Consider the following 9,374-nt stretch of genomic DNA (forward strand, 5'->3'; position numbering starts at 1 on the left):
AACCTGAATACTGAGGTTTTACTTTAGAAAAAACAACTCATACATTAACTTAAGATGATCCAAACAAAGTAAGGAAAGCAATCCCAAATGCTTTCATTGACTTAAAATTATTTGGCAGAGGATTCGACACTTTAATGATGGTCTGGGCCTGGCTGGGGCGATGGCACGCGTGCCCACAGAGAGGGCTCTGAGTGCCACCTCTGGCACCTGTGCCGTAGGTTCGCCACCACTGCCCTACACCAAACCCACCTTTCTGGCAGAGACACAAGGTGTGGATGACATAATTTAAATCACGGGCAGTTGACATGCCAGGATGTCCAATGAGCGACACAGCAGGGGTTGGGCTACAGAAACCTGAAAACAAACAGACATTTCAAACAGAGCTGAAACCAACGCATGAGCTTTTCAACGTGGTACGTCAAGTGGTGTAGAAACCACCTCGTCTGGAGCTGACTTACAGCACAGTAGTGTAGGCCAGTCCCTAGCCCCTGAGAGCCAGTTCGGTGTCGTGGTTAGGAGTGCGCAGACTCTAACCTGGGAGAACCGGGTTGGATTCCCCACTTCCCCTCCACATCCAGCTGCCGGTGTGACCTTGAGTCACTCACAAGTTCTCTCGGAGCTGTTCTCTCACGAGCAGTTGTCGAAAGAGCTCTCCCAGCCCCACCTACCTCACAGGGTGTCTGTTGTGGGGAGGGGAAGGGAAGACCTTCTGAGACTCCTTCTGGTAGTGAAGGGTGAGGTATAAATCCGATCTCCTCCTCCTCCTCCTCTTCTTCTGATCCCCCAGAATTACAGCTCATCTACAGACTATGGAGATCCGTCTGGGAAACATAACATCAGAAGAGCCCTGCTGGATCAGACCAGTGAGGGTCCATCTAGTCCAGCATCCTGCCTCACACAGGGACCAGCCAGTTCCTCTGGAGGGCCAGCAACAGGGCAGAGAGGCCGAGGCCTTCCCCTGAGAAGGACACCAGAAGAGCCCTGCTGGGTCAGACCAGGGAGGGTCCATCTAGTCCAGCATCCCGTCTCACACAGCGGCCTACCAGTTCCTCTGGAGGGCCAACAACAGTGCATGGAGGCCAAGGCCTTCATAAGAATGTCAGAAGAGCCCTGCTGGGTCAGGCCAGTGAGGGTGCATCTAGTCCACCATCCTGTCTCTCAAGCAGGGGCCAACCAGTTCCTCTGGAGGGCCAACAACAGGGCAGGGAGGCCGAGGCCTTCCCCTGAGGTTGCCTCCTGGCTGTAGGATTCAGAGGGTTAATGCCTCTGAATGTAGAGGTTTCCCTCAGCCACAATGGCTAGTAGCGATTGATACTAGACCTCTCCTCCAAGAATCTATCTAATCCTCTTTCACAGCTGTTGATTCCTGTGGCTATCGCTACATCCTCTGGCAGAGCGAATTCCACACTTGAATCCCTCTCTGTGTAAAGTAGTATTTCCTTTTGTCCCTCCTGAACCTACTACCCGTCAGCTTCATTGGATGCCCTCGAGGAGTTCTAGTATTTGGGAGTGAGAGAGAAAAGTTGGGGAATTTCACATTACCCAGTTTCACCCAGTTTCAAGCCGGTAATGATCCGTTTTGAAGTGAACCGGTACAGGGCTGCCATTTCACACAGGGCTTTCCCATACCGAAAATGAGCTGGATCAGAAGCGGTTTGGCATTTCAGACTGCACCGCTTTTTCCCTGCCATCTTTCGCCCGTGTGGGCGATCTCCGGGTTGTTTTTTTTTTAACGTTCGCTTTATAGCGCTATAGCACTATAACAAAACACTCCAGGCATTCCAGTGGGGTTGATATAATGCTATTCCGTTATAGCGCTATAGCGCTATAACGCGAACGTTTGAAAGAAAAGCCGGAAATTGCCCGCGCGGGTGAAAAACGGCGGGAAAAAGCGCATCGGAACTGGGAGAGGGAACTGAAGACTACTTGGAAGCGGTTGACGGGTAAAACGCTTCAGTCCCGTTTCCTAAATGGGACAGAAGCGTTTGTGTATGAAATGGCAAGTATATTCCGGAAGGGAACCGGTTCTCAAACGGGTTCTGTCTGAAATGACAGACCAGAAACCATTTGGGAACCATTCCTCTTCTGGAATATATCGTCTGTCTGAAATTCCCCGTTATCTTCGTCAAATCTCTCCACCCCGTGCCTAATTTCATAAACGAATGCTTTGGAAGGTAGACTCTACGTAGGGTTTCCAGGTCCCCCCTAGCCACCACTGGGGAATTTTTTGGGGGTGTCGGGTTGCCAGATCCAGGTTGAGAAACTCCTGGAGGTTTGGGGGTGGAGCCTGGGGAGGACAGGGGCCTCAGTGGGGTGCCATAGAATCCATCCTCCATTTTATCCAGGGTGTAAGACAAAGAATTAATGGGTGTGATTTATGAGCTTGATTTCTGACATTTTCCCTGTCTTGTATACCCCCAGCTGTCATAGTGCCCTTTTAGGAGTCTGACCGTAGTATATTCAGATCCCAGTATTCAGCCCAGACAGAAGAAAACAGAGCACAGAGACATATATATGTTTTACGGTTTATTCCTTTCCAGAAAGAAAAAGGTAGAATTTAAGAGCCTTTAGCGATAATTCGACAGCAATAGAATGAAATGTGCCTAAGATTAACAGCCTAGTTATAAAATGCAAGCACCCCAGTTGAAGGACATTCGAGAACAAAATAAGTGTGGTGTTGTTGTTCAGTCGCACAGTCGAGTCCGACTCTTCGCGACCCCATGGACCAGATCCCGCCAGGCCCTCCTGCCTTCTGTTGTGCTTCAGAGTTTGCTTAATTTCATGTTCGTTGCCTCGACAACACTGTCTAACCATCTCATCCTTTGCCGTCCCCGTCTTCTTTGACCAATCTTTCCCAGCATCAGGGTCTTCTCCAGTGAGTGCTCCCCTCTCATTTGGTGGCCAAAGTATTTGAGCTTCAACTTCAGTATCTGGCCTTCCAGGGAACAGTCAGGGTTGACTTCTTTTAGGATTGTCTGATTTGATCTCCTTGCAGTCCAGGGGACTCTCAAGAGTCTTCTCCAGCACCATAATTCGAAAGCATCTCTTCTTCGGCACTCAGCCTTCCTTATGGTCCAACTCTCGCAGCCATACATTACTACTGGGTATACCGTCTGAAGGGCGGGGTATAGATCCAATCTCCTCCTCCCCATCTTCTTCTTCTTCTGAGCCAGTTTGGTGTCGTGGTTAAGTGCGCGGACTCTAATCTGGAAGAACCAGGTTTGATTCCCCACTCCTCCACTTGTACCTGCTGGATGACCTTGGGCAAGCCGTAGTTCTGGTAAGAGCTGTCCTTGAAAAATGGCAGTTTCTGTCAGAGCTCTCTCAGCCCCACCTACCTCACAGGGTGTCTGTTGTGGGGAGGGGGAGGGGAAGGAGTTTGTAAGCTGCTCTGAGACACCTTTGGGTAGTGATGGGCGGGGTATAAATCCAATCTCTTCTCTTCTCTGCTTCTTCCCTCTAGCTGAGTGAGTGTGAGCTAGCTCACAGTTTTTTAGTCTCCTCCTCTTCTTCTTCTTCATGCCCACCACCTCAGCCAAAGGCCTGGTGGAACAGCTCCGTTTTACAGGACCTTTGGAACGATAGAAGGTCCTGCAGGGCCCTGCTCTCACGTGGGAACGTGTTCCACCAGGCCGGGGCCAGGGTAGAAAAGGCCGTGATCCTGGTCAATGCTCCCTCTAAGCTGTGGAGTCTTGTGAGCAAAAATTCTACGTTGTGAGCTACTGGCCTTAAGTCGTGAACCAGCGGTTTGGCTACTGCATCAATTAGTTTGCTCTGGAGCCCTCTTTCTCCAGCAAAGACAAAAATGTGTGAGCCGGAGGCTAAAAGACTGTGCGCTAGCTCACACTAACTCAGCTTAGAGGGAATACTGATCCTGGTTGAGGCTAAATGGACGTCCCTCGGGTCGGGGACAAGTGTGTGTGTCCAAAGCCTTGTGTGTATGTGTATGTGTGTCCAAAGCCGTGAAGGGCTGCGTAGGCAACAACCCCCACCATGACCATCCTTCTTAACCTTTCGGTGTGTTGTGTTGCTTTCTTAAGGCCTTATTTCTGAGCACGTTCCTTCTGCCACTCCCCTCAGCACGCTTGGATTTCTGCCGGCACGCTTCCCTTCAGCAGCGATGGTCTGTGCGCTCCCCAGGCAGAAATGCAGAAGCAAGCATCGGTGCGCCGTCCCCGGCCCGCCCAGGGGACGCATAATGCCACTGCCCCTTGACCTGTGGGGCTGCTGACGCCGGTTCTTTCCTGCCTGCCAGAGAGGGGAGTCTGCTGTCTTCCAGAGCCGCACCGAGTCTTGGCACCGATCCTGGCTTGTGCACAGCAGTCGCCGCCCTGCCCCCGGCCCGGCCTCCCGGCCCCGCCACATGCTCCTGACCCCTCCGCTTTAATTAAAAGCGGCTAAATCGGGCACATTAGCTACCTGGCACTCCGGCAGGTGAAGGGTCGGGCTGTCCAGCCGGCCCCGGGGATCGCTTGGAACACGCGGCGTTCAATTAAAAGAAACACTGAAAACTTGTTTTTCTCATTAGGCAGCTTGTGGGTAGGTAAGCCAAAGGCTCTCTGGCTCATGGAAGAGGACAGGGTTGAGGGGGAATAACAGGCAGAAATGCAACAGGTGAAGGTTTTCGCCACTCGGTGTGCGAAGAAATCGTCACGTGCTGAATTTCTGCCTGCCAGGCGGCCATGATACGTCGCAGCAGCTGGTCTTATGTACACGGAGAATGGAAAAGATGCTGTGTATTATTCAGTGCTGGAGCCGGGCGGTTTTGGCGTTCCACTTTTGAGGAAGCCAGGCGATACGGCAACTTGAAACCAGCGGGGCTGTGAAGTGGATACACAAGTGGCGAGACGAGGATTTTGTGAAGAGGAATTATGAACATCCATATTTGGACTTTTCCCTGTCTGAGGGATTTGACTTAATAGGGCTGTTTTTGTATTTTAGACCGTGTACTTTTGAGTCTCTGACTACTACACTGTATTTTTTAAAAACTACTCTATTTATATAGGTTTTTAGATTATCGTACTCATTGGCTGTTGGATATATTTTTTTCGCTATTTATGCGCGGTTTATCTTTTGTATCTTTCATATTTCTTACTCCCTTCTGTCCATCTCTGCTGTTTGAACTTCTAGATCAGGGGTGTCAAACATGCGGCCCAAGGGCCAGATCAGGCCCACCGTGGAACTGGCTGTCTTCTGCTGCTTCTTCCAGTTCTGCTGCTGCTGCATCATCGTAGGTTTGCAGCTTACAGATGCACACCTGAACAGCCTACTCAAGATTGCAACAGCAGAGACATTTTGATGCAATAATTGGAAGGGGGACTCTGTGACGTTATGCCAATCTCCAGGCAGGAGCCAAAGATGAGAGATCACGGGAGGAAGTGAAATTAAAAAAAACAAAACAACGTCCGTCACAAAAATAACGAAGAGTCAATAATGATAAGTTGCAAAAACATTTACTTTAGTAATTCTGTAGAAACTTTTCTTCTATTATCACCCACACGCTAACGAATACTGTGCAGTACTTGAAGGAAACATTCCATGTTGAATGTTTCCTTCAATACATTTTGAAGACCTTGGGTTCTGTTATTAGAGAGTCAACATGGAATGTTGCCTTCAAGAGTTGATAAGTAGTGATTGATAAGAATTGGGATTGCTACACGCTCAGATAAAGCAAATATTGTGAAACGAATTGCTTACATTGCACAGCATTCGTTAGCGTGTGAGTGATAATAGAAGAGAATTTTCCTCCTCCTCCTCCTCCTCCTCCTCCTCCTCCAAGCCAAGCCAAGCCAAGCCAAGCTAAGCCAGCTGGCATGGGGGCAGGAGGGGGGGTTGGAGGATGCATTTAAAGTTAAAGTTGCTTTCTTTCCACCTCTCCCTCCCTCCCCCATCTGTTTGCGTTCTTTGTTTCTCTCTCTCTTTTTCTTTCTCACATTCTTTCCACCTCTTCCTTTCTTTCTTTCCACCTTTCTCTCTATTTCTCCTTCAGACAAATAAATATCATTAGAAAGCAAATAAATATCATTAGAAAGCAAATAAATATCATTAGGCAAATAAATATAACTGGAAAAATAAATATCAATGTCAATATCAGGTTTTTACCCCTTTTGTTTTCGTGGCAGTGTCATTTAATGTTAATTGTTATGTACTGAGCCTGAACAGTACCTGGAAACTGGCTAAGCTTGTTCCACCAGCACAATAGATAGCCAGGATCCTAGAATGGACCTATAGAGTAGTAGTTGTAATGTAAATAGCCTATCGTTGGTGGTGGGGTGCAAGGTTCCCTCTAAGCTGTGGAGTCTTGTGAGCAAAAATTCTACTTTGTGAGCTGCTGGCATTAAAGTTGCGAGCGAGCAATTTGGCTGCTGCATAAATTAGTTTGCACTGGAGCCATCCTTCCTGAGCTAGGACAAAAATGTGTGAGCCGGAGGCTAAAAAACCGTGAGCTAGCTCACACTAACTCATCTTAAAGGGAACACTGGTGGGGTGTGCTGGCGTGTGGTCTTTGCAGGCTTTATAAGCAGGGCTGCAAGGTGAGTTTTTCAGCCTTAGAGTTGAGCTGAAATCACTAATAAACTACGAGCTGATCACCATATGCGTCTCGAACCCAGTATATTTAATTAATATTAAGCAAATCTGCATGTTTTCCAACGAAAACGTGAGTTGTGATATTTGTTCATGCCTTCCGGCTCTCAGACCTCTGACGTTTATTCTACGTGGCTCTTGACGTAAAGCCAGTTCGGCCACCCCTGGGCTAGGCGAACACCTTTCCGGCTGGGGACAACCAGCAGATGGTTCTCCGCAGAGCGCAAGGCTCTCCCCCTCTCCCCTAAAGAACAGGTAAGACTCAGGCAGACAACTGGCTCTCCCGGCCGCAGTGCTTGCACCTGTGTGTGGTTCTGCATTTGCCAATGGGATCAGCTGGAAGGAGCTGGGCAACAGCCACACAGCTGCTCACAGCCTATGTCCCGGATGCCTGGAGGGGAGGCCAGGGAGGGCTCCGGATTTGGCAGGCAGAGGGCACCCGGCGGGGCCTTGTCATCGACTCAGTTTGGGGGAGAGGGGCAGATTGTCCTCGAAACTGGGGAAGGGGACTCTTCTCCAGCGGATGTGACAGGTTGCCCAAGGATGTGCTCGCCAGACCCCGCTTCCCAAAGCGACGGAGATCCCTGCCAGGTCACCGGCACAGGTACACTTGGCGGAACTTGCAGGGCTCTTTTTGTAGCAAAAGCCCAGCAGGAACTCATTAGCATAATAGGCCACACCCAACAGCAGGAACTCGTTAGCATATTAGGCCACACCCCTGACAGCACAGCTCATTACCACATTAGGCCACACCCCCATGTTACCAGAAGTGTGGTCATCCAGCCACACCCACCTTTTGCTTCTTATTCTCTTTACCTTGTTTGTTGACAAAACCCAGGGCCTTTTTTGGAGCAGGAACTCCTTTGCATGTTAGGCCACACACCCCTAATGTAGCCAATCCTAATGAGTTCCTGCTGTTAGGTGTGGCCTATTATGCTAATGAGTTCCTGACGGGCGTGGCCAACTTGGGAGCCAGCCGGAACTCCGTTCCTGTGCGTTCCTGCCCAAAAATAGCCCTGGGCGGAAGGCTTCCCGCTGCCGCCGCTACATCCGGTGACTCAGCCAACGGCTTCTTCTCCACCGCTTGGAAGGCCCAGGTGGCCTCTACTCCTCCGCTTTAGTAGAACAACATTAATTGTCCTACAAGATGCTCTCGACGGTTCGGGAGTTGGCACTGGAGCCGCAGGGGCACCGGAGGACAGACTGCGCCTTCAGTGGGGCCTTCGCGGTCAAGCGCACTCAAGATGCGTCCTCACCTCTAAGGCTGCCTGCTAACTCGCGCGGGGGGGGGGGATTCCTGGAGATTTCAGGGCTGGAGTCTGGAGAAGGTGTGGCACGGGGAGGGAATTAACGCCCCGGAGTCCACCCTCCGGGGCAGCTATCATCTCCAGGGGACGTCATCTTGGCGGTCTGGAGATCTGCTGTGATCCTAAGCGATCTCCAGGCCCCACCTGGAGATTGGCAATCCTGCCCACCTCCCAGGGGTTTCTGCTGTGCAGGCCCCAAGGAGGGAGCTGAAACCGAAGGGATTTGCTGTACTTAATTTTTACCCTGTCTTTCTCCCCCCTGGGAACCCGAAGAGGCTTATATCCTTCGCCTCCCTTTCGTTTGATCCTCACAACAACCCTATGGGGTAGGACGACCATTCCACTATCTCACTGTTAACCAGGCATACAGTGTGTCTACAAAACGCTGTTAAGTTGCAGCCAACTTGCGACGACTCCAGCAAGGGGCTTCCAAGGCAAGGGATAAGCAGTGGTGGTTTGCCTTTGCTTGCCTATGCAGAGCCTTCCTTGGTGGTCCCCCTTCCAAGCACTGACACTGCTCAGCTTCCAAATTATGGCCATCCCAGCAAGAAGCTTCCAAGGCAAGGGAGAAGCAGTTGTTTCCCATTGCCTTCCTCTGCAGAGCCTTCCTTGGTGGTCCCCCTTCCAAGCACTGACACTGCTCAGCTTCCAAATTATGGCCATCCCAGCAAGAAGCTTCCAAGGCAAGGGAGAAGCAGTTGTTTCCCATTGCCTTCCTCTGCAGAGCCTTCGTTGGTGGTCCCCCTTCCAAGCACTGACCCTGCTCAGCTTCCAACTTATGGCCATCCCAGCAAGGGGCTTCCAAGACAAGTGAGAAGCAGAGGTGGTTTGTGTTGTAAATAGTCAAAAATTGTTTAATACTCAGACTATTTGATGGATCTTGCTCTATTGGAAAGAAGAGATTTCTTTGCTTTTTAAAAATACTTTATTCTAAGGGAAAAGGTACACGGGATTGCTACAAATTAACAAAACACTAAGAGCTACATTTCTAAGCTTCCTATACTGAAGACAAGCACACACGTAATGGTGGAGATTTGCTCCTTCTTCTTGACCCCTAGAAAGGAAGTCACCTGAAACAAATGGCCAATCTGCATCACAGTAGAAGTTACTTTTCCCCGGGCAAATCCCCCATTGGCTTAGTGCCAGGTATCCCTTCCAGGTCAGTCTAAACAATAGCAAACTAGGAATACAAGTTAACCCTATAATGACTGAATCAGACCTTGTAAACACATACATTTCCAACACCCCTTCTCAAGGTCTAACATGTAAGTCATACATACAATATACAAAAACATTATTCATTATTCAATTCAACATTTGTACCAATCATATTCAACATTTTACGTAGATGTTCAAATTTCTCTTTGGTCAGTGGCTTAGTCAGAATGTCAGCCACCATTTCTTCTGTACGACAATGCTCAATATCTATCAGCTTCTTCTTCATTAATGATTTGGAGATGGGAGTAAGCAGTGAAGTGGCTA

This window comes from Gekko japonicus, unplaced genomic scaffold (assembly GCF_001447785.1).
Source record: "Gekko japonicus isolate JY-2015 unplaced genomic scaffold, Gekko_japonicus_V1.1 scaffold1345, whole genome shotgun sequence".
In the NCBI taxonomy this organism is placed as follows: domain Eukaryota; kingdom Metazoa; phylum Chordata; class Lepidosauria; order Squamata; family Gekkonidae; genus Gekko; species Gekko japonicus.